The sequence below is a fragment of the Coenobita brevimanus genome, chromosome 33 (assembly GCF_032717465.1).
Source record: "Coenobita brevimanus isolate Jiangsu-jjx chromosome 33, ASM3271746v2, whole genome shotgun sequence".
NCBI lineage: Eukaryota > Metazoa > Arthropoda > Malacostraca > Decapoda > Coenobitidae > Coenobita > Coenobita brevimanus.
The window spans coordinates 31,004,882-31,030,226 of NC_136986.1; positions in this window are offsets into that span (position 1 = coordinate 31,004,882).

The window sequence follows — 25,345 nt, forward strand, 5'->3', positions numbered from 1 at the left end:
ATATATATATATATCAGCAGCAGCAGCCATAATTTGTCCACTGCTGAACAAAGGGCTCCCCCAGCCTTTTCCACGAATTCCTTGACTGAGCCAATCTTTGCCATATTTTCCTAGCAAATTTCTCTATCTCATCTCCCCATCTCCTGTCTGGCCTTTTTCTGCTACGCTTACAGTCTCTTGATGTCCAGTCAGTCAGCCTCTTGCTCCATTGGTTATCCCTTATTCTTGCAATATGGCCTGCCCACCTCCATTTCTGATCTTTTATAACTTCTATAATATCTTTGACTTTAGTCTGCTCTCTCACCCAAGTTGAACGTTTCCTGTCCCTTAAAGATATTCCCAACATTGCCTTTTCCATTGCTCTCTGAGAACGGATTAATTAATTTTCCATCGATTTTGTCAGTTTCCAGGTCTCACAACCATACGTCATAGCTGGAATTATTTATTCGTTATATACTTTTCGTTTCATACAAACTGGCAAGCTACTTTTCATAATGTCTATGTTTACCGGAAGCTTTCCATCCAATTGTAATGCGTCATTTTATTTCGCTATCATAATCTTTCATTAATTTTAGTATTTATCCCAAGTAGTTGTACTCCTCAACTTCTTCAAGAATTTCATCGCTTATTCTGATGACGCTCCTTGGTGTTTGTGACTGAACAGTAGTTTTACTCCAGTTCATATATATATATATATATATATATATATATATATATATATATATATATATATACACTAATATTAGGATGGAGGTGATTTTTTTTACTAAAAAATATTACCTTCTTACCCCTCGATTTTGTTCAAGTATTGGAAGAAAAAAAAAATCACGCAAAATATCAGTAAATTTGGTGAACATTTACTGGTACCTCGACAACAGTTATTTCTTCATGCATCTAATAATGGTTCCGCATAGGACATTCTTGAATACTGTAAACTATATCTCTGTACCTGTGTGAACTACAGTTAGTCAAGTCATATTATTGAATCATGAATCACCATGTATGCTAGCTTATACTGGTACAGAACACTGCTAGCTTATACTGGTACAGAACACTTGTACTATGGACTACGAAAGTATCGGCGCACAGAGGGTCCGACTGCTACCGAAAACATTCGAACAACTGCTAACATTACCAACGTCTCACTGTGTGTGAAAAATGTGTGTTAAAATGAACATAACATTTGCTAATGTTTGCATGAGGATATTGCTAGTTGGCGATAAATGACACATCCCGACATCAGGGCTGCCAACGTGTGGTAGGTCGGACACTAATTTTTCAGTGACCTTAGTTCTGTGGTCCAATGTTTCATTCATATTGTGCGCCGATACATTTGTGATCGATTGTACAAGATGCTTCAATGTTCAGTGTAAGTTCTGAATCAGAATTTCCAGTGTTATGAAATTTCCATCCCGCTCAGTCATTTAACAGTACGCTGATATCATAATTTTTCTCATTTTAAAATTCACTGTGAGTGTTTTAGATAATAATAATAATAATAATAATAATAATAATAATAATAATAAATGTCCTATAATAGCTATATTGGTTCAATTTGAAGTTTATTTGTAACAAATGCAAAATTTTTGCAACACACATTTCTGAAGAACTGAGCAGCACAGAACTGCAGATAAATATATCTTATTCTCTAAAAACAGTTGGCCATAAATGCTTACAAATCATAATTTTAAACATAATTTCATTTTTTCTAAAAACATGGCAACCACTGCAATTTGCATGTATTCATTTGTACAATCTTTTGTTCTTTCATCCTGAGTGATTTTGTTCTACTCTTTATTTGTCAAATTGATTCATATGAGTGGAATATGGCGGCTGCAATTAGATCCCAAACTCAGGTTTATCTGCATGGATCCACTGTTACTCAATTAACAGGAAGCAAACACCCTTCACAATGCATGGCACTTGGTTTCTTTCTATATCACCATCTGGAATTGATGGAAACTATCCGACAGTCATTAGCTACAATAGCAAAAAATCACAAAATTCTGGCAGAAGGCAACAGTCCCAGTAACAGATCCACAGAACTGCCAAACAGAATTAGAATGGACGTTTGAAGAATGGCGCTTGCTTAAGAAGAACAAAGGGCGGCAGTCTGTAACACAGTAACCCAGAGAAGCTGAGTTTGTCTCCAAATTGATGATTTCCTTTTCATTGCTCATGCAGATGCTTTCAGTATGATGGCTATTGTTGAGAACAAAGATTTTTTTTTTGCTAGCTCAACGTGAAAATGGAAGAAGGGGATCAATGGCTGGTACTGATGTAACATTAGCTCTAAAAGAACATTCAGAAGACAGGCAGGAGCAGAAACTTGAAAGGCTTCGTCGAATGGAAGATATGTAAAGAAGGTAAATTGAAACAGTAGCACTGATATCATCATTAGGTGCTGACTCTAGTGAAGAGGATGCAGGCAGTAGTCAGTACGAAACAGTTAGTGACTTAGGTGATGAAGGCTGCACATTTCAAGCTTCGACAAAGAGAAAGCGTGGTAGAGTGTTATCACTATGGATCTTGCAGCAACTTTAGAAAGGACGAAGATGTCAGATCAGAAAGCAACATTTGCTATTGCTGAAACAGCCAAGAGCTTAGGCAATAGCATCGATGATCCTGATGTCAATCGTTACTCGATTCGCAGGCACAGAATGAAACACAGGACTAAACAAGCAACAGATTTAAAAGCAAAATTCCATAGCAATGTATCTATGGTTGTTCACTGAGACTGCAAATGTACTGCTGACTTGACTTGCAAAGAACAGGTTGATCAACTCCAAATAATTGTTTCTGGCAGAGGACTTGCTTAGTTGCTATGATTTGCAAAGCTGCCACATGGAACCAGCGAGGCCCAGGCAACAGCCATCCACAGGACACTGACTGAGGTGTAGCTAACAGTATTTGTGCTGTGTGCTTTGATACAACCAGCTCAAACACCGGTTGGATTGTTAGCACTTGTATCCTCTTGGTAAGGAGTTGTCAAGTAGACATGACACCATGGAACTGGTTATTGATACAGTGTTTCAAGTTTGTCCGGGAATGACATCATGTCCCCGGACAAACTTGAAACACTGTATCAATAACCAGGTTGTCAAGTAGACATGACACCATGGAACTGGTTATTGATACAGTGTTTCAAGTTTGTCCGGGGATGACATCATGTCATCAGGTTCCTGTCTTCAAGCATTTCAAAGAGTACTGGGCATTCGTTGATCATGAGAAATATGAAACAGGAAAGGCAAACGATAGTATATTTGGGTTATTTGAAGACATTAGTGAAAGCACCATTAAGTTCGCAACTAGACATCTGGAAGAGAACCAGCCAAGAGATAATTTTCTGTTAGGCTACTGATGGAACATTAGCAGCAAAAGAAGAGCATTCAGAAGACAAGGAGGAGCTGAATCTTGAAAGGGTCGTCGAATGGAAGATAAGCAAAGAAGAGAAACTGAAACAGTGACATTGATATATATTTCATATCATAGGGATTTTTTTATAAGTGGTCATTGTCTTTCTTGGTGCTGTTCCAGCAAGATATGCTCCATGGATGTCTAAATTTATTTATTCTTTGAAGATCTGGATGTTTCGTGGCAAATTCACCCTGACACCAAAATAGGAAAATGACTCCAAGAAGTGTATGTTTTTTCCATAAGTGTTTATCTGAAGGCTTGGATAATGGTCCCCCTAGCAGCCAATGCTCCATACAGCGATTTGCTGCTGTTGAAAGAAAATTATGAATTATACCACAAGCAACCTTGCAATATCAAGGCTACAGCACAGAAGTTCTCTTATCACTTGTGGTACCTGTCACCGGAACTGGTTGGATTCGCCCTATCTGACAGCCAAGTAAGTATTTCAACAAAGAAACTGATGGTGAGCATCATGAAGAATTATGATTTGGCCAGGGTGATATAAAAATAATCAGTGTCAATTTAAATTTATTCAGGGACCAGACCCTTGAAGGTCTTCCTTCAGTCAAGTGTGTGACTCTGAAATGATGAAGCTTCCAGATACATTTTTCAAAGTCAGTCCAGCCATGTGGGAGACACGGAAAGACTTACGTGAAGCTGCAGACTGTTCGCGCCATCCAAGTGGTGAATGATCATGCTGAACGTGGTGTTGCCCTAATTCAAGAATACAGTGGCCTTTTGACAAAAGAGAGTCACAACTTCAATTCTTATTACAAATCATTGAGCAGCACCAGCAGCTTTACCCAGACATCAAGAGACAGACACTGACTGGATCCTGCAAACGACACTGCTTTCGTTGCATTTCTGCAGCCTTTAAAAAATGCATGGGACAGACTGTTGATGAACATAAATATCAGCGTAAGCATTTAAGCATGTTACATAACGATAAGAAAACTTTATACAATTTGTTTCTGTGTTTTTGATAACAAATTTGCTATTTTGTATTCCTTGTGATAATTGAGCTTACTTTAAATATTAAACTAGAAGGTTCAAACTGTTTTGCAAATGTTTTTACCTGAAGTGGAACATTTTTAAGGGGCAAGATCTGTGGAAAAAAAAAAAAAAAAAACATCATTTAAGCTCCATCCAAATCTCTCTCTCTCTCTCTCTCTCTCTCTCTCTCTCTCTCTCTCTCATATTCAAAGGCTAGAAGTCTGCAAGAGTGTTCTTTCCAAGAAAAAATACAATCACGATAACAGAGAGCCAAATTCAAGATCCTTTCATTTTGAGATGCCTGGACACGTTGCACTTGAAAGACTGGAGATCATAGGCAGTGGGATATGCAGACAGAAGAAGACAGTTCCAGAGTTCCCCTGTTGCATACATGGTGGACTGGGAGTAATGACTAACTCATGCATTAAAGAGATGGACAAAAAAAGGGATGAGTTTGCTGCTTGATGGGTGCCACACACACGCCGTAATGGTGGAGGGATGCAATTAGACAGTTCAGAGGAGCAGTGACCACTGAAGTAAAGACAGAAAAGAGAAATAGATGCAACAGTGTGGCGAAGAGACAGAGGTTGAAGGAAACCAGTGGGATGATGTGTGTTAATGAGATATTCAGTACACAAATTGGCAAAGTTTTGGCCTAGGTATGATGTAGTTTTCTGATAATAAATTTTCTCGTATTGATGTGCTTTATATGGTAATATATATTTTGCCTTGTCGTTGCCAGATACATGATAAATGACGAAAAACAAGTTATGTGTTTTGGATTTTGGTATGGTACTTGTGACAATGGTTCAGTGTGCATCTGGGAAAAATCTGACAAGAAAAATGTAATATATTTTAAGATTATTTGCAAATGCTTGAATTCTCAGGCGAGGAAAGGGCTTTAGAAAGAAAATTCCCAGACACGGTTTCTCTTGTCAGACTGCCTCAGAAGGGAAATTGGTAAAACAGCAAGCTTGCTTGTAGGCTACAAATACACAAGTATGGTATAAGAAAATGAACTATAGATAAAGCATAGAATTTGTTAAGCATGAAGTTGACATCATAACTACAAATTTTACATCAGTCAAATTAAGAAATGTATGAAGAGTTACATAAACACGAAAATAGATGTAGTGATTTAAGTATTTGTAAGATTTACAACAAAGAGAGTTTAAAAGTTAAATAAACAGTTAGTGGTGATGCGATGTACCCAATATTTAATTTTACTGAAGTGTTAACTTTACATACGAGTATACTAGACAAATGTGAGGAATATGTACTTTTATTGTATTTTTGAAATACTTATAACATTAAACTAAATAATTATATGAGTAATTCAAGTGAAATATGTTATGGTCTTGAAATGGTATTGTTAAGTCTGATTTAAAATAAGCAGAAATTTAAAGATTTTGTATTCAAGAAATAAAAGATTCACACATAATCCTGGCGGTTGTCTGTGTTGTGATGGATAATAATGAATGGCAATGATAAAAGCAAAATACAGTAGATGAATATACAATTACGTTAAGTGGTAAGCACTTAAGTCGTGAGAGGAAGCGTTCAGATATGCAGTACGGTAATGGAAGACGAGATGACCGAGAAAAAACGACAGAATAAAGTGGTAGCAGATATACGAGTATATATAATTTGGATATTATCACTAGCATCTGAACCCAGTCTCCCCTCCTGTCTGCCATAGGAAGTACTAAGTTATGTGCTATATACTGTACGTGATGGGTAGTAGAATCACTTCATACCTTTATGAATCAATCTATATGACGTCCACTGCAGGTTCAGATCTGCTTCACGAGGGAGAGTGATTGTCATAATTCCCCCTCACTGTACTGGTGAAATATAAGTGGTGAAGGGGTGACTACAAGGAGGGATGCTTGTGAAAGTCGAAGTGTTGTAATGGCTATTAGTGTGTGTTAAAATCTGTATATACCATCAGAATAATCGACAGGGTGCAAACACACGCACTATATAAAAACACAAACTACCAGTACCCAATTTTAATGTCCGCCACGGCCATAAGCATACAAGGCGGGGGGGGGGGGTCTGGCGGGACAGCATCCTCTGTAGGACCTATTTTCCGTTTCAGCTGATTTTTCAGAGCAGATCCTTCTGATTATGTACTGGTACACTAAAAGGAATAATGGTTATAGCTATTATAATCCTCGCAGTTATTTAAAAGGTAACATTTCACAGAAGTACAGTCACGCATACTAATTTCTGCTCAGGTTGCTGGTTCTTTGAAAGCAGTGATAAGAAACAGGGAAGTGAGCATGGAAGTGAAAAAGTTACTACATGACAGTATTGTGATACCAACTCTAACGTATGGAAGTGAAGCTTGGACGTTGTTGGAAGGACACAAGTCAAGAGTGACAGCAGTGGAAATGAGTTATTTAAGAGGAGCCTGTGGAGTCACATGGAGAGATAGGCTGACGAATGAGAATATAAAGGAGCGTTGTGGTGTTGATGTGGATGTGATAGGAAGCGTTATGAGGAACACACTGAGGTGGTTTGGCCATGTGGAGAGGATGGAGGGTGAAAGACTGACGAAGAGAGTGTATGTGAGTGAGGTGGAGGGGGTAAGAGGGAGGGGGAGGCCGATGATGAGATGGAGGGATGGGGTGGAGAGGTATATGAGAGAGAGGGGTGTGAGTTGGGAGCAGGGCAGTGAAATGGCGGGGGACAGGGCGACTTGGAGGCGATTTGTTTGTGGCCACCCCAAAAGGGATTGAGGCGTCTGGCAATAGATAGACAGATAGATAGGTTACCCCTTCCTTCCCCCCTCTACCCTGGACAGAGGGAAGGGGGGAATCGCGAACAAGTCTACCCCACCTTCTGCCCCTGACTCCCCCACCCTCCACCTCCAGCTGCCAGTTACTGATTAGACGCAAATTTTCTCATGTCCTGTAAACATGACTAAACTGTCGTCGCACACGCTTTCAACGGCCAAGAGTTGGACTATATTTTTAGAATAAATTATTACCGTATTGAACTGCATTCTCAAATTGAAAATATTCACCATCATTGTAATCCAGTGTCATCCGCTGCACAATTCTGGGTTCCAGTGCTTACCTTTTCACTTCCCCCCGCTGTCTCTCTCTCTCCTCTCTCTCTCTCTCTCTCTCTCTCTCTCTCTCTCTCTCTGAATTTACTTTTCCCACTCACTCTTTCTTCTTAAATTTATATAACTTTCTCTTTGCTTCTCTCCCCCTCTCCCCCTTCTCTCTCGTTCTTTGTCTTAAGTCTTCCCCGCCTCTCACCCCTCCCCTCCCCCCACCTTAGGCCTGATCAGCAGTCAGTTATAACGTCACCGCTCCTTCGTATATCGTGTGCAGGCAACATTTATCACACACACTTAGGTCAGATGTATTATATATATATATATATATATATATATATATATATATATATATATATAATTGTATTTCTCATTACGTGCTAAGTTCAAATAGAGAACACCAGACCAATATTCGTAATTTTTATTAGAGTGACCGTTCCACTTCACATAGCTGGGTAGCTGGGCTTATAAACTGCACACACACACACACACACACACACACACACACACACACACACACGACTTAAATTTTGCACTGACAGCGTGGCGACTACAAATATAGTCATTCTAACATCTGGATCTGCTGGCTCCAAACCTTCCCTGTCCCAGTCAAACTCCTCATTCAATAACCGGTTATTGAATCAGGAGTTTGGGACATGGAAGGTTTGAAGCCAGAAGATCCAGTTGTTAGAATAACTATATTTGTTGTCGCCACGCTCAGTGCAAAATTTAAGTCGTGTGTGTGTGTGTGTGTGTGCAGTTTATAAGCCCAGCTACCCACCTATGTGAAGTGGAACGGTCACTCTAATAAAAATTACGATTATTGGTCTGGTTTTCTCTATTTGAACTTGGCACAATGAGAAATACAATTATACATATATATATATATATATATATATATATATATATATATATATATATATATATATATATATATATATATATATCCCACTGGATCCCAGGGTTGCTGGGCAAGGCATTGCACTGGGAGGGTACTAAGCGTCCCGCCCTCCGCCTATCGGCTCACAGTCGCGAAGCTCATAGGTCCCTACCAGGGGGTTCCTTACTTTATTAAGATTTGAAAATTCCCAGTTCTGTCCAATACTGAGGACACTGGGCTCCAATGGATATATATATATATATAAATTTACGTTGATTTGGAGAAGGCCTTTAAGAGTCCCTGGGGAGTTGGTGAAACGGACAATGAAAAAGCCTGGGATGGAGGAGTGGCTGGTTAGGGTGATTACAGCCGTGTACAGTATGTGGGTGCTCGCACTCAGGTAAGGGTGAATGGAGATCTGAGTGATAAGTTTTCCGTGAACGTTGGTGTGCATCAGGGATCAATCTTGAGCCCCTTGTTGTTTATCATGGTACTTGAAGCCCTCTCACGTGACTTCAGAAATGGTCTAATGTGGGAGACGTTGTTTGCTGATGATTGGGTGTTCATTGCAGAGAATGAAAGCGAGGCGGAGGAAAGATTAGGAAGTGGAGAGATGGTATGGGACAAAAGGGCAAGAGTAAATGCAGATAAAACAAAAGTGAAAGTAGGAGTAATAGTTGTTCCCTAGGCAGTCTGGCCAAACAGCCCCCAGTTCCTAAGGAAGGCCACAGCCGAGACCGGGCTTTCCCACAGAGCTTTCAAGGAGATTTTGTTGTGTTGTTGGCACAGGCGATTGTGCAGAATGCAGTCTTCCATAATTTGCTTAATAGTATGGGGTGCTATGTTGCATCCTGGACAGGCATCAGAAACGGAGTCATCCAGCCTCTTCTGATAACTCAATAGAGCTAGTTGATGCCCACATCTCAACCTGGCCAGGTGGACCCTGTCCTCACGAGGGAGGTAGGATTCAGAAGGGTGGAAATCAGGAGGCCATGCATGCAGCTGTATTGTCTTTAAGTGACTGAATGGAGTGGCGAATGATTTGAGTATGGATATGCTCCTGGAAGCTGGTCTGAGGCGGGCGAGGGGGGAGAGATGACAGTATTTGTGTATGATATCGTGTGCTGGGTGTTGTTTTGATGTTCCTTGGTGTGTGTGATGTGCTGCCATGTAGTGGAATGGAGGTGTGGGTTTGTGGAGGCTGCGGCAAAAATTTGTGAGCCTCTCATGTCTAGATGATCCTTGACTTTGAGGACTTTCGTCTCTTGCTGTAGGTGGTCCGTTGGTGTCGTAGCTGTGCAGCCTGTGATTATTTTTAGCACTTGTTTTGCATGGTCTGTAGAATGTTGTAGTGTGTTTTTGTGAAGTTAGAAGCCCAAGCAGGGCTTGCATAATTCATCACTGAACGTATATATTGTTTCTATACGGTGGTGATGGTGTCTTTGCTGTGTCCAAGTGTTGTATGGGCAAGTGAAATTAAGGTGTTGAATCTTGGTGTTAATTTATCTTTAATGTGTGTGATGTGTTGTTTAAATGGCACTGATGTATTGTATGTTACACCAAGGATTGTGTGTGTGTATGTATGTGTGTGTGTGTGTGTGTGTGTGTGTGTGTGTGTGTGTGTGTGTGTGTGTGTGTGTGTGTGTGTGGTAGGGGAGTGTTGTTTATGGTGAGATGTAGAATGTGACTCTGTTTTGCTGTCCAGTTTGTGAGAAGGGTCACTGTGGATTTGGCTGGGGCTATTTTGAGTCTGTTTGTGGTGAACAATTTGTGTTGTGTGTTGAGGTAAGGTTGGAGGATGTGTGCAGCTGTGTTTGCGTTTTGGTGTGTACATGTAAGTGTTAGGTCATCCGCACAGGAAGCTATGTGTATTTGTGGTGTGTGGGGTGTGGGTATGTCATGCATGTATAGGTTAAAGAGAGTAGGAAACACAACAGATCCTTGGGGGACACCGTTTGTGAAGTTTCTGATGTTCGATGACTGACCGGGAAATGTTACATGTGCACATCTGCTTCCTAAATAGTTTGCCAGCCATCTTTTTGTGTTATTGTGCAAGTTTGAGTTGAATATTTTGTTTGTGAGATTGTGGAGGGGGATGAAATCAAAAGCTTTGCTAATGTCTAATGTGACTAGGAGTGTTCTGTGTGGTGGCCTAGCTGAATTGATGCCATTAAAAACTGTGTGTGTGTAAGGTCTGGAAGAACAGTGTTTGTGGAGTGTAGCGGCCTAAAACCATGTTGTGATGGGACTAGTGGGATGTGAGATGTAACTAGTTGTAATACCAGTCACTCAGTGACTTTGGAAGGGGTGCAGAGGAGTGTGATCGGGCGATGTGAGGAAGGCAATGCAGGATCTTTGTTGGGTTTGGGGATAGTGATGATAGTGCAATGCTTCCAGATGATGGGCATTGAAATGATAATAGCAGAAGACATGATAACAGCAGAAGACAAAACGACACCCCTAGGAGGCGGCAACAGAGGGGTAGATGCAGCATATGGGGTGTCCATACCATATGGGCACTAAGTCCCGAGTAGCTGTGTGCCCCTACTCCCTGGAACCAACCCGAGCCCTACACCTCAGCCCGGGCACACTACCTTCTTGCCAGCCCAGCCTGCATCAGGATCAGGGTGGAGCTGAATCCTACGCTCCATACAGCCCCGCGGAGACGGCCTCAAGCCGCTCCACACTCGAGATGGCCTCAAGCCGCTCCACATACAAGACGGCCTCCAGCCGCTCCACTAACGAGGCAGCCTGAAGCCACTCCACTAATGAGACAGTCTCAAGCCACTTCTTCACTAACGAGATGGCCTCAAGCTGCTCGACTATTGAGATGGCCTCAAGCCGCTCCACAAAGACTACCAGCAGAGTCGTTAGTGGTCCGGAGGACAAGACACCGGTGACGGCCTCCAGCCATGCCCACAGATGAGAGACGGCCTCTAGCCGCTCTATGCCCGCATGTCGTCCTCCCGCACCCACCTGTCGTAGTACCAGCCTCCAGCCAGGGAGTCCACCACTGACAGCCTGGTGGCAGGGCCCTGTAGTGTCATCGGGGCTATTCTCTCTACAGCTGGCCCCTGAGGAGAATCTGCCCCTGATGGACCCCTCCCTAGAATGACGCCGTAGCCCCCTCCTGATGTCGAAGCACCCTGGAGCGGACCACAGCCCCAGGGTCCCCAATGGTGCCCCCGGCTCGCTGGGGCAAGAGCCACCCCACTCCCAGCCAAGGCGACGTGGATCCTCCACCCAGCGGCTCTGAAGGGATCTGGAGGAGTTGTTTGGCCTGTACCCCACAAGCCAGACCTCTGTCCCCAGCCCCCAGCACCTGGGGCCTTTCATCACACCCACGGGGGACGACCTCAACCTGCCCGGACTGTAAAGCTATTCAGGTGTGTAACAGTATGAGGATGCATTAACCTGCCACATGCAGGCTATTTTTAGCCCTATGGGTCATCCCAGTGCCGGCCATTTTTGGACCTTTGTTTTTTTCGTTAAAAAGACAGATTTTGATGTGGAAACAACGAATTTTGCCATTAAAATGCACACCGAGGCTCGGAAATGAGTTTTATTGAGTCCTGCATACTCGTTTACAGGTATAGCTGCTCTCTCATGCTCATCACGTACGTGAAAGAAAGCCGTTTTCTATGTAAGGTATAATCAGGTATTTATGCTGGGAAGGTATAGCAATGGTCAGTACACTTTTCTGATTACTTATTTCTTTATCATCTATCACAATTTGCATGTCTTTCTCTCTGTGAATGCATTATCTTACAGTTACTTGAAGATAGGTACAACCTGACTTCATTACATACAGTCCTGGCACTTAAAAGAAGGTATTTATAACTTGACTTCACTATATAGTTCTTACACTTACAAGAAAATATTTAAAACTTACACTTACATGAAAATATTTACAAAATGCCTTCACTATGTACAGCACTGGGTGAGGCACACAGGCAGAATGAGGCAGAGTGAGCGTGAGAGGGGGAGCGAGTGAGTGTATGGCCTTGACAGCCTGGGGGATGGTAGAGGAACAGTTACCTTACGTGCCTGACAATTTTTACCCGCGAATCTTGAAAAATGCGGTCACAGTGAAGTTTTTTATTTTAAACCATTTTAATACGGCACTGGCACTGGCCGCGGCATTATGTCAGACTGTTTTAAAACGGCACTGGCACTTGGCGGGTTAAGTGGCCGTGATCAGACAGTGGCTTAAAGTGCACTGTGATAGATGTAAGGCTCCCGTACCCGAAGTAGTGATATTAAGATTCAACAAACTCTTCCCCCCCCTTGCACATGTTCCAACCTAGATTTCCCCCCCCTTCTGTGTGCTCCCTGCAACAAAGTCAAGTCAGTGCACACCCCCAGTGATCATGACGAAGTTGGACTTACAGACTCTCACGTAGCCCAGAGCCAGTGTTCCTGAACTGTAACACCCTATACTGTGAACTGCACTGTGAACTGTAATGCCCTATACTGTAAACTGCATTGTGAACTGTAACACCCTATACTGTGAACTGTACTGTGAACTGTAACACCCTAAGCTGTGAACTGCACTGTGGACTGTACCACACTGCACTGTGAACTGTACTGTGAAGCGTACCACCCTGAATCTTGAACTGTGTCTGTCAAGTATCCTGCACGATATGCTCACTCCTATTCAGCAGCCCCAGAATTGATGAGTCAATAATATTGTGAGAAATCCTATTGCCCTTGTAAACCCTTAGAGAATATACGTGTAATGTGTTGCCTTGAGTTTTTATGCCCTGTTCCTCCTATATTTGTAGCATTACCCCAGTCATGAAGAGAACCCAATACTTGGTCAGGCGTTCTTAGGATGGGAAGCCGCCCTAAAAACACCTAGCATAACAGGTATTATGTTGTGTGTGTAGCTGTAGTTTGATATGATGGAGTGCGTGTGTGCCTTGTGGTCCAAGGCATTTAAGGTGTGTATTGCTTATGTTGTCTGGTTCACAGGCAGATGAGTGCTCAAGATTGCTAATGCTGTGCGTCTCGTAAGTGAAGGCGCTAAGTCTGGGTCTGTGGGGAATTGTCTCTTGTGTCGGATGACACGTCGGTCGTTGCGATGGGGGTTTAGATGGCTGACATGTGAAAAGTGACTGATGAGAGTGTTTGCTTGTTTGTTTGAGGGTATAGTGTCTGTTGTTGTGATGCAGCGTTTGATTGTGTGGTGTTGCTGCTGGATAGTGTGACGCTGTTTAGTGTTTTGTAGGGTTAGCTGGTGTTTGTTTTGTGATCAAGTGTTTGGAGATAATTATTACAATTTTGTGTTTGCTGTTCTGATATTTTATTGTTTACCTGAGTGTTGAGTTCTTGTATTTGTTGTACGTGTCTTGTGTATGGAGTGTTGGTGAGTGTTGTAATGTTTCATGTTGACTGATGAGGCCTTGAATTTCTGGTGTGAAGTTGGGGGTGTTTCTCTTTCTGTTGCCTCTAGGGATATGTCTTTTGTCTGCATTTTGAATAACTGTATTGAAAGTGTGCACAGTGGTGTTGATGTTTGTGATGGATGTACTGTTTAATGTTTCCAAGTGTAGTTCTGTTTCCTGTTGTGAAGGCCTCCCAGCTGGCTCTCTTATAATTGGTGTATGTGTGTCTTTGGCCAGTTGGGGTGATTCTGGTTTTGGTAGTGATGATTGGAAGGTGGTCAGAGCCTAGGGTTTTGACCACTCTCCAGGATGTTCTAGAGGCGAGGTTTGGGGAGCAAAAGGTGATGTCTGGGGATGATGGGAGGAAGAGGGTTGGTGTAGGATATGGGTATGTTGATGGAGATTGTCTAGGCTGGGAGTACAGAAATATCTGGAGGCGGGTCGACATTACCGGGTTTACGCTACCGGGTTGACGCTGACGGCCCCACACGATGCGGGTGTCACACTTCTTAGCGGATATATAAGCTCATATGTTTATCTATTTAAATACAGTTGAACTAAAAGTAAAATGTTATTTTTTTAATATATATTGTATATATTAACATACATACTGCCTGATGTTTTTATAACATACCCATATTAGTAGGAGTAGACTGTAGCACCAGTCGAGCAGGGCAGTACTCCCAAGGTGGATGGAAAGCTGATGACAGGGAGAGCTGGAGCTCCCGTTTCATCAGCCCTCGGGACTAGGTCCCGACCATCCCCCTTTGCTGAACTTTTTCAGTGTCTTAGTAACACAGAGAGTAGGCCAGCATGCTCTCCAATACAAGTTTCTCTATCAACACCAAACTACATGCACAGTGCACACTACACTTCGTTTTCCAAAAAAAAATAAAAAAAATCATGGCAGCGCAACACGTGGCCTCGGAGTACCCGGGGGGGGGGACCATAAATGTTCCCACCTTCCGCCCCTCTCCCAGTGACATCTCGAGCTGCCTGGAACCACTGTCTGACTCTCTTCTTCTTCATTTCTGCAACATTTGCGGACTTTCCTCTAACTTTCTCTCTGTTGAGCACCACCTCTCCTCCTCTAAATCTCACCTTTTTATAACTTAGACTCAGCTGTCCGAGGCAACTGACAGCAGACCCTTTTCTGTATCCTCCTACTTTCTCTATACTCATTTCAAAGTCAAAGGCGGCTGTTGTGTATATATACGCAACGACTTATCTTGCTCTCGTGTTCCTGAACTTGATTCTTCTGAATTCTCTACACTCTGGCTTCGGCTTACCTATCATTCTCTGACTAAATATATCTGTGCTGTTTACTTATCTCCTACTTCTACTGACTATCAAAAAAAACTTTGACTATCTTACTTCTACGATGGAACACATTCTATCCATTTCTCCTTTCTCTGAACCACCACCTTTGGCTCTCCTCCCCTTTCACTGATCCACCTGGTGAACAAGCCTACACCTTTTCTAGCCTTAATGACCTGGAGCAGCTTGTACAGAACCCTACCCATATCCCTGACCGCCTTGGAGAGAGCTCCAGCATACTTGACCTCTTCCTTACAACTAATCCTTCTGCTTTCACTGTTAATCTTTTCTCTCTGCTGGGCTCCTCCGATCACAACCTTATCACCTTAACATGTCCTATCACTCCTGTACAGCCTGTGGACCCTCCAAAGGAACGTCATCTGTGGCACTTTGGAGCTGCGGATTGGGAGGCCCTCAGGCAGTACTTCTTTGGTTTTCCCTGGAATGATTATTGCTTCCATGGCCGAGAGCCATCTGAGTGTGCCTTGCACATTACGGAGGTTATTCTCTCGGGCGTGAAAGCATACATTCCTTTCTCATTTCCTTTGACTAATGCAAGAAAGCCATGGTTTAATCACGCTTGTTCTAATGCTGTCCGCAACATGGAGAGGGCCTATAAAAGGTACCGGAGCCAACTCACCCCTGAATCACATCTTTTATACCTTTTTTAGAATTTCTACAATGATTTCCTCAAAAAATCATATCTGATATGTCCATCTTTCTGTGAGAATGATGAAGTGGTAATTGCCTGATTCTCTCACCTTAAGGAACTGTACCATCTAGAACTAGGTAACGAGAGGAAATGGCATACAAATAAACACACAAAGTCCTCAGTCCAACTAACATCGAAAAGACCAATGTCAGACTAGCTGATGCTTTGTTTCATGAGTCTACCATCACCGCCCTGGAGTACTATGGCAAACATAACTATCCTCAATTTAAGGGAACCGCTAAGATGCTACAGATTATCAGAGACTGGTTTAGCACAATTAGTGTAAGAATGCTTGACTATGGCCAAAGGACCAGAGATAAAAGGTGGATGCCCATCAGGAAGGAGGATCGAAAAGAACAACTAACCTTCCTCCAGTATTTCTATAAGTGACTGAAAAATTGGCAAGAATAATCTGTTTCAAAGGGTAGTGCTGGAGTAAGTAAGGAGACATTTGCTGCAGCCCTTCAAACAATCAATGGTCTAATTCATCTAGCGAACTACCTCCTTGATGACAAGGGACTTAATTACGTGCTTCTTGACAACATTCAGTCTGATTATCTTGAACAACGATTTGGCTGGTATCGATAGCTGTGTGGAGCCAAGTACTACCTCTCTATTCTTCATTTCTTTCAAGCAAAAAAAAAAAAAAATTGTGTTCCTTCGCTTGTTAGCAGTGGTTTCGACATGACCCAGATAAATGAAATCTTTCGATAAGTCGCAGAAGGCAGAAAAGAAGATCGAGATAAAGATGTGTTGATACTCCTGCATGAAACTGAAGAATTACATCTTGAAGATGTCATTACTATCCAATACAGAGACCAAGCAATTATTTATTACACTGGAGGATACATAGCCCACTCCTTGATGAAGACTGAAATGTCTGGCCTACCATGAGCTTGTGTCAAATGGAAAAGCTGAAATGCAAATTCAGGTGCAAAATGATGAAGGAAGCTCTGAAGAACTAGCAGCCAAGCAGGAATTTATTACCTTGATGACACACAAAGGCTTGATCGAAACTGCTGATCTTTTATTTAGTACATGCATTTATGCTGCTGCTATGTTCGATGGAGTCATGAAAAATGGGCAGTCATGCCAAGCTCAACTGAAATGCTCAGATCCTCAGTGTGTCTTCGTGGAAACATTCAGTATAAAGCTCAAGGAAAAACCTGAAACAGCTGCTCTCATAACTAATAAACATCAAGACAACCTTCAGGAAGAACCAAAACGGTGCAAAGAAGGTCATATATTTGAAAATATAGTTTCTCAAGTCGCCTTTAAAATGTTTAACATCTGTTCCAAGAATTACAAGCAAGAGCTTAAAGACAAAATTCATGCCCCTAAGAAACGAGGAAGAAATGGAAACTCTAAGCAATCATCACACACCCGGAAAGCTCTAAAGCTGTCCTCAGACTAATTTGTAAGAAGAAACCACTGTCCAAAGGGTGGAGGTTGGGGAAAGCGGTTGGTGGGACGCATGACGAATTGGGTCCCTGCTCCCGCATCCTGGTAATACATAAATGTGTCGCAACTGTGTAGCAGAAACTTGTCATAAAGTTTGTGAAAATTGCAAATATATATATATATATATATATATATATATATATATATATATATATATATATATATATATTTATATATTTATATATATAGGAATGAGAAATCAAATCAAGAAATTACTAAGATGATATGAAAACATAAATTTCTGTGGATTACTTTTCTTTTTATGTGAGGAAAAAGGAACCAAAGGCTGCGGGCCAGCAATTATTGTTCCTTTCAAGAGAAAAACAAAATACAAGAGAGAGCCAAATTCAAGATCCGATCATTTCGAGATGCCTGGACACACTGTGTTTGAAAGACTGGAGATCATAGGAAGCAGGAAATACAGACAGAGGGAGACAGTTCCAGTGTTGACCTGTTGCAATATTGATGGACTGGGAGTAACGGTTAACTCTTGCCTTAGAGAGTTGGACAGAAAAGGGATGAGAGTTTGCTACTAGACGGGTACTACATGCCCGTCATAGAGGTGGAGGAATGCATGCAGACAGTTCAAAAGGGCAGTGACCATTGAAGTTGCGATAGAAAAGTGATAAAGATGCAACAGTGCGGCGAAGAGACAGAGGTTGAAGGGAGCCAGTAAGAGGAGGAGAGTTAATTAGACAAAAAGCCTTTGGCTCCACCCTATTGAGAAGAGCTGTATGTGGGGAGCCTCCCCACACATGAGAGTTGTACTCCACACAGTGGCGGATAAAACCCCTGTATAGAGTCAACAACTGTGCAGGGGTAAAGAAGGAACGGAGTCGGCTTAGCACACCTAACCTCTTGGAAGTAGATTTTACAAGAGATGTAATATGATCTTTCCAAGATAAGTCCCAAGTAAATGAAACCCCAGACATGTTCAAGGATGATGCAGGATTAAGCTGAATATTATTAAACATTAGTGGGTATACCTGTGGAAGATTTTATCGGGTTGATGGGTGTAAAAATTGAGTCTTAGATGCATTAAAAACAACAAGATTATTTTTACCCCAGTCAGAGATACGAGCCAAGTCAGACATTAGGTGTGCCATAGCCTCATCCCATGTTTCTTGAAGTAACTGTTGAGATGGGTGTTGCGGGAACTGAATGGAAAGGTGAAGGGTGGAGTCATCAGCGTATGAGTGGATAGGGTTAGATGAACAGCTTAGAAGGTCATTGATGAATAAAAAGAAGTGAGTTGGTGATAGGACAGAGCCCTGAGGAACACCACTGTTGGTAGATCTAGGAGAAGAACAATGGCCGTCTACAACAGCGGCTATAGAACAACCAGAAAGGAAGCTAGAGATGATGGCACAGATAGAAGGATAGAAACCGTAAGAGGGCAGTTTGGAAATTAAAGATTTATGCCAAACTCGATTGAAAGCCTTTGAGATGTCAAGTGCAATGGCAAAGCTTTCGTCGAAGTCCCGAAAGGAGGATGACCAGGAGTCTTAAAGGTAGGTGAGAAGATCGCCAGTGGAGCATCCGTGACGGAACCCATACTGGGGATCAGAAAGAAGGTTGTGATAGGAAAATGCTTTAACATTTTTCTATTAAGAATTGACTCGAAAACTTTTGAGATACAGGATGTTAAAGCAATTGGACGATAGTTAGAGGGTTTGGAATGATCACCCTTCTTTGGGACTGGCTGAAAGAGAGCAAACTTCCAGCAAGAAGGAATGGTACAAGTTAACAGACAAAGGCGAAAGAGTTTGCCTAGGCAGGTGTAAGCACAGAAGCACAGTTCTTGAGAACAACAGGAGGGACTCCATCAGGCCCATATGCCTTATTAGTACTGAGGCCTGTGATAGCAGAAAATACATCAGCTGAAGCAATTTTTATGTTAGCCATGAAGAAGTCAGAGGAGGGAAGTGATGGAGGAACAGCACCGGAATTGTCTAAGGTGGAATTGGAGGAAAAAGTCTGAGCGAAGAGATCTGCTTTATCAGTAGAAGAAATAGCTGCAGAACCATCAGAGTAGAAAAGAGGAGGGAAGGATGATGATGTAAAGTTGTTAGAAAGTTTTTTGGCAAGGTGCCAGAAGGTGTGGGACGAATTTGAGTTGGAGAGTTGAGAGCATTTAGTATGGATGAAATCATTTTTAGCAGAGCGAAGAACTGACTTAGCATGATTTCGGGCAGAAACGTATAAGAGATGTGATTCAGAGACGGGTTGGCTCCGGTACCTTTAATAGGCCCTCTCCTTGTTGTGGACAGCATTAGAACAAGCGTGATTAAACCAAGGCTTTCTTGCATTAGTCAAAGGATATGAAAAGGGAATGAATGCGTCCATGCCCGAGAGAATAACCTCCGAAATGTGCAAGGCACGCTCAGATGTTTGCTGGCCATGGAAGCAATAATCATTCCAGTGAAAATCAAAGAAGTATTGCCTGAGAGCCTCCCAATCTGCAGCTCCAAAGTGAGGGGAGAATATACGTATTGGCAGTTGTTATGTGTGATTTGTTACCAGTGCATATTTTAATTATTGTATTTCTGTTGTGGTGTCATGTGGGGGAGAAGTAATTTGTGTGTGCAACAGTATCTGAAAAGTTTATGGATTGGTGTACCAGGGTGATGAGTCCACCGCCACCACTCTCTGCCCGGTCATGTCTAAAGGTGGTGAAATTATGAAACGTAGGTGTTTTTTGTGTTTGCATAGTTTTGTTTCTTGTAAAACGGCAATGTGTACGTTTTGTTGTTTGTTGAATTGTGTGAGTTCTTGTTTTTTGGTGTTTATGCCATCTATGATTATTTAAAGAATGTTTATGTTGTGTGTAGGATGTGTGTTGGGTGCTGCAGCACGGGGGGGAGGTGGGGGCGTGGATGGAGGAGAAAGGGTAGGAAAAGGTTGTGATGGAGATAAGGGTTGAGGTGAATTAGATTGGGGAGGAAAGGGAGCGGTTGGGGGATTGGATGGTGTGGGAAGGATTGGTGGGTTAGGCTGAGGAGGTGTGGAGGAAGAAGGAGAAGGGCTGGTGGGGGGGTTAGTGGGTGGGGGGAAGGAGCATAAGGAGCTGGTCCAGGTGTTTGTGTAATATTCTCTGGATGCAAGTGTCATGCAGGTGTAATGGGTCCAGTTCTTGTAGGAATTGCACTGAACTGAACCCTTTGTCTGTCAGCTCAAAGTGATAGGTTTTGAGCATCCTGGACATGTGTATTTGTTGATGGGTCCTGGATTATTGTCAATGTCACCGGCTAGAAGAAGTCTTCGAGAAATAACCGCCCTGGAGTCATTTCTTGGTGAAGAAAAAACAGTGTTGTTGTACAGTATGTGTTGTGTTGAGAGATGTGGTACTTGCTCTGGAGACCGAAGCCACTCCCAGGTTCTCAGGCCCCGTGAGAGGCCAGGGGGGGTTGTGGTGGTCTGGCCTCCAAACTGACCTCCTCTGCTTCGACAACCTCTGAGGGGTGGACCCACGGCAAAGACGCCACCACTCCAGGTCCACAAAAGTGAAAATTGGTGGTGGTACTGTCAAAGAAGAGGGAGAGTGGCCATGTGCGATTTGCCACTAGGGCATGGGAAATAATGCCATCTTATACAGTGTTTGTGGTATGTGGGTGCATAAGAGATGTAGTGGTATTAGAGGTAGACTGCGAGATAATGCTGATTTCATCTGTACCATGTGTTGGGGAGTGCATGTGGAGATTGTCAGGCATGAAAGGACTGATCTTGCTGGTGAGACTCTTGAGTGTGTGAAAGAGTTTTGATATTTCCGAGACAAATTATGTGCTGGAGGTGGGGCTGGAGCTAGCTCTGTGGCCTTATATATATATATATATATAAGAAGAATCTGTGGTACAGTGGTCGAGTGTGCGTCTTGCACACTGGTGGATGCGGGTTCTCCTCCTGCCAGAGTTGTAAATACTTTGGGAAGCGTTCACTGAGCCACTTACTACTTTGGTGGACATAAGGGGTGCTGTGGCTGAACCAGTCACATACTAGTATGCTTACACCCAATCAGCTTAAGGCGGGCCAATTACACTTGGTTCACAGACTACACACACATGCAAAGCCACTACAATACTACAATCAAACTCAAAAGCACTTCTCACCCTACATACAGTCTCTACCAGACAGCCTAAGCCACTGGTTAGAGATACACTGGCTGTATTGACATGTGGAGGTGTAGGAGGACTACTGGGCCTGCCCCCGAGGTATAGGCCCTGAAGCCTTTGCCCAGAGTCGGACACATTAAAAAAATAAAAAAAAAAAATCTTCGGTAGGGATAGCCCAGTCCTGCAGTGGACCTCAATGGCTGCTGTTGCTGCTAATGATATATATATATATATATATATATATATATATATATATATATATATATATTATATATATATATATATATATATATATATATATATATATATATATATAAGAAGTCTCTGTGGTACAGTGGTACAGTGTGCGTTTCGTACACGGGTGAACCAGGGTTCGCTCCCCGCCAGGGTAATAAACTTTGGGAGTGTTCACCCGGCCACATGTTACATAGCCTATGATTTCATCATCCTTTGTGTAATTTTAACGCACAGTATGCTGCATGTTTGATCACGAGCGTGTTCTGCCTCAGTTCCCCCCTTCTACCGTTATAGTAGAGTAAGTCGTTCTCTCTGTTGTCCAGAGCGGGATTGTGAACTCTATGTCCCCTTGGCTTTCATTTGCGCGTCCTTCTTACAAGTTTTATCAAGCTCTGCTGGCCCCTATATAATGAGCTCAGTCTCTGCATCTTTGCCACTTAGATCTGCTCCTCATTTTGTTCACATCTCTGTCCTCCCCTGTACAGATATTATTATTGTGAGTGCTCAAGAAATCTCCAAACATCTAGCAGCTGTGTGTAATTTGAGTATAACTGTTATTGCATTTTTTCCTTGTACTGTATAGCATAAGGTGTTGATTTGTAGGCCTAGTGAGTTCTTTTTGTAATTTATGTAAAGTTTTCCTATCAACCATTTTTGATAATAGTTTGTATCTGTAATAATTTATCTGGCATTCACTGAGTATTATCTGGTATCTCATTTTATCAGGGCTGACTTAGATAAATTTACTCTTGCTAATTTCGTGTTAATAGAGGTTATTGCAGTTAACCATATATTTAACCTGTTTATTTGCCATTACATTATCCTTATGAGTCCTGAATGTTTTGTTGTTAGTTTGAGCATTAAACTTTAACTTGTAATTTTACTTAACTCTTTTGTTTTGAACCTGGAACTTTACGGGACAGTAGTGACTCTTCGTATTCTCACTTAAAGTGTGCATTATCTTTCTCTGTTCCGTAACATAAATTTGGCGACCTCATATCAGGATATTCAGGATATTATCATAAGGATATTGCTTGATATTTTGTGACTGTTACTTATTCATGATGTCTACTATTACTACACTTGATGAAGCCAAAGATTTTTTGTCAAATGTGCAAACAGTGTGTGATATAGAAAACAGAACAAAGAATGAACTTAAGCTTGTTGCTCAACAATTGGGAATTGCTGTTCACTCTCATCATTCTAAAGATCAGATTGTTCACATGATTAGTGAAAGCTTGTTTAATGTAACTCCTCCAAATGAGCAAACGCAGATTGAATTAGCTAAGTTACAGCTAGCCCTGCAGGAGGCTCGTGTGAAAGAAGCTGAATTTCAAGCACGTGCTAAGGAGGCTGAGTCTCAGGCTAAGGAGGCGGAATCTCAGGTTCGGATTCAGGAGGCACAGATACAGGCTCAGGCACAAGTTGAACTTGCCAGGATTCAGGCAGACCATGAGTATCGCATGAAACAAGGTGGAACTGGATCATCTAGCTCTGATGATTTTGATGTGGCTAAAAATGTTAAACTTGTCCCTCCTTTTAATGAGTCTGATTTAACAAAGTATTTTCAGTTGTTTGAGAGGGTAGCTACAGGTTTTAATTGGCCTCAGGAGTATTGGCCAGTACTCCTTCAAACTGTTCTCACCGGTAAAGCTCAAGTAACTTATGCATCTTTGCCTCAGGATCAGTCTGATAATTATGATGTAGTTAAGAGCTTGATTCTTAAGGCCTATGAGCTTGTTCCTGAAGCTTATAGAGTAAAATTTAGGACAACTTACAAGCAAGATAAGCAATCCCATGTTGAGTATGCAAAAATCAAAGAAGATCTGTTAGAGCAATGGTTAAATTCTAAGAATGTGGATTCTGATTTTGACAAATTTAAGCAGATGATTTTGCTGGAGGACTTCAAAAGGTGTATTTATAAAGATGTAAGCCTATATCTTGATGAGAAAAGGATAGATAATTTGTCTGATGCTGCAGTTTTAGCTGATGAGTATGTTCTCACTCACAAGAGATATTCTAGAGAAAAAGGGAAAGCTGAGAGTAAGTACGTTGCCTCTACTCAGAGTACAGGTAACAGGAAAGAAAATAAAGATGATGTTTCTCAGGAAGTAAATACCAGCTTCACCTCTAGATTTCAGAAAAGTAAATGTACTTATTGTAGTAAGCTTGGTCATACTACGGAGAGATGTTTCAGGAGACAGCGTGATGTGAACAAAAAGGAGTCTTTAAATATTCAGTCAATTGGTCTAGTGTCCACTCTTGAGAGTTCCCAGAATTCTTTAACTGAGTTAACTGAACCTGCTTTGAGGGGTAACTTAAATTCTCATGATGGAGCTCCTCTTTTGAGCAGTAACGTGGGTGACACTCTCAAGAGTTCATGTGCTAATTTCCTGTCTGATGGTTTTGTCAGTCCTCTGGACAGTAATGACAGGAAATCAGTTCAAATATATCGTGATACAGGTGCTTGCCAATCCCTTATGCTGACCAGTGTTCTAGACTCTAATGTTAATTCCTCTGATGAAACTGTAATCTTACAAGGTGTAGGGAATAATTACTTCTCTGTCCCTCTGTGCAGAGTGAATTTAGAGTCTGGTTTTGTTAATGGTTCCGTTATGGTTGGGTTGGTTGAGACACTCCCAATGTCAGGTGTAACTTTCTTACTTGGAAATGATATTGGTGGAAGTCAAGTGTGTCCAGCTCCTCAGTTGTCTAGTGAGCCAGTGGCTGCGACCCAGGATTGTGATGTCCCTGATGTGTTCCCTGCATGTGCTGTCACTAGGGCTAAGTCTAAAGTTACTGGTGATTTAGAGGATAATGATGATGATGATGTTATCCTAGCTGACACTTTTCTTGCTAATTTGGACCACTCACCAGATGAGGCAGTACCCCGTAGTGTTGATAATTTGTCTCGTCAAGAGTTGGTTGAGTTGCAGGTTGCTGACCCTGAGTTGAAAGGTCTAGCTAACTCTGCTTACAGTGAAGAAGAGTCAGCCGGTGCTTCTACTTGTTATTATGTAAAGTCAGGAGTACTTATGAGGAAGTGGAGACCCCCAACAGCATCAGCCGACTGTGAATGGGAGGTTGTACATCAAGTTGTCATCCCTCGTGTTTGTAGGCAGGATATCAATAGAGTGGCTCATGATTCCAGTTTGGCAGGACACCTTGGAGTGAGGAAGACTGTGGCACGCATTTTGAAACACTTCTACTGGCCAGGTATCTTCAGGGATGTTTCCTGGTGTTGTAAGTCTTGTCACACCTGTCAAGTTGTGGGGAAGTGCAATCAGACCGAAAAGGTTGCACCTCTAGTTCCCATTCCTCCTTTTGAGGCGCCTTTCACCCGTGTGTTGGTGGATATTGTGGGCCCTCTTCCTAAGACTTCTTCAGGATTTTCTTATGTGTTGACCCTGATTGATATGGCTACTCGTTATCCTGAAGCCATTCCACTTAGAAATATCTCAGCAAAGAACGTGGTTAAGGAAATGCTAGGGTTCTTCACAAAGTTTGGTCTGCCTAAGGAGGTACAGTCAGACCGGGGAAGTAATTTCATGTTGAATGTTTTCAAGCAGTCTCTGAAAGAGTTGGGCATCACCCAGATCACGTCTTCAGCTTACCATCCCCAGACCCAAGGAGCGTTGGATAGATATCATCAAACACTCAAATCGATGCTCAAGAAATACTGTTTGGAACATCAGAAAGACTGGGATAAAGGTCTTCCATTCGTTGTGTTTGCTGCAAGAGAATCTCCAAATGAATCACTGG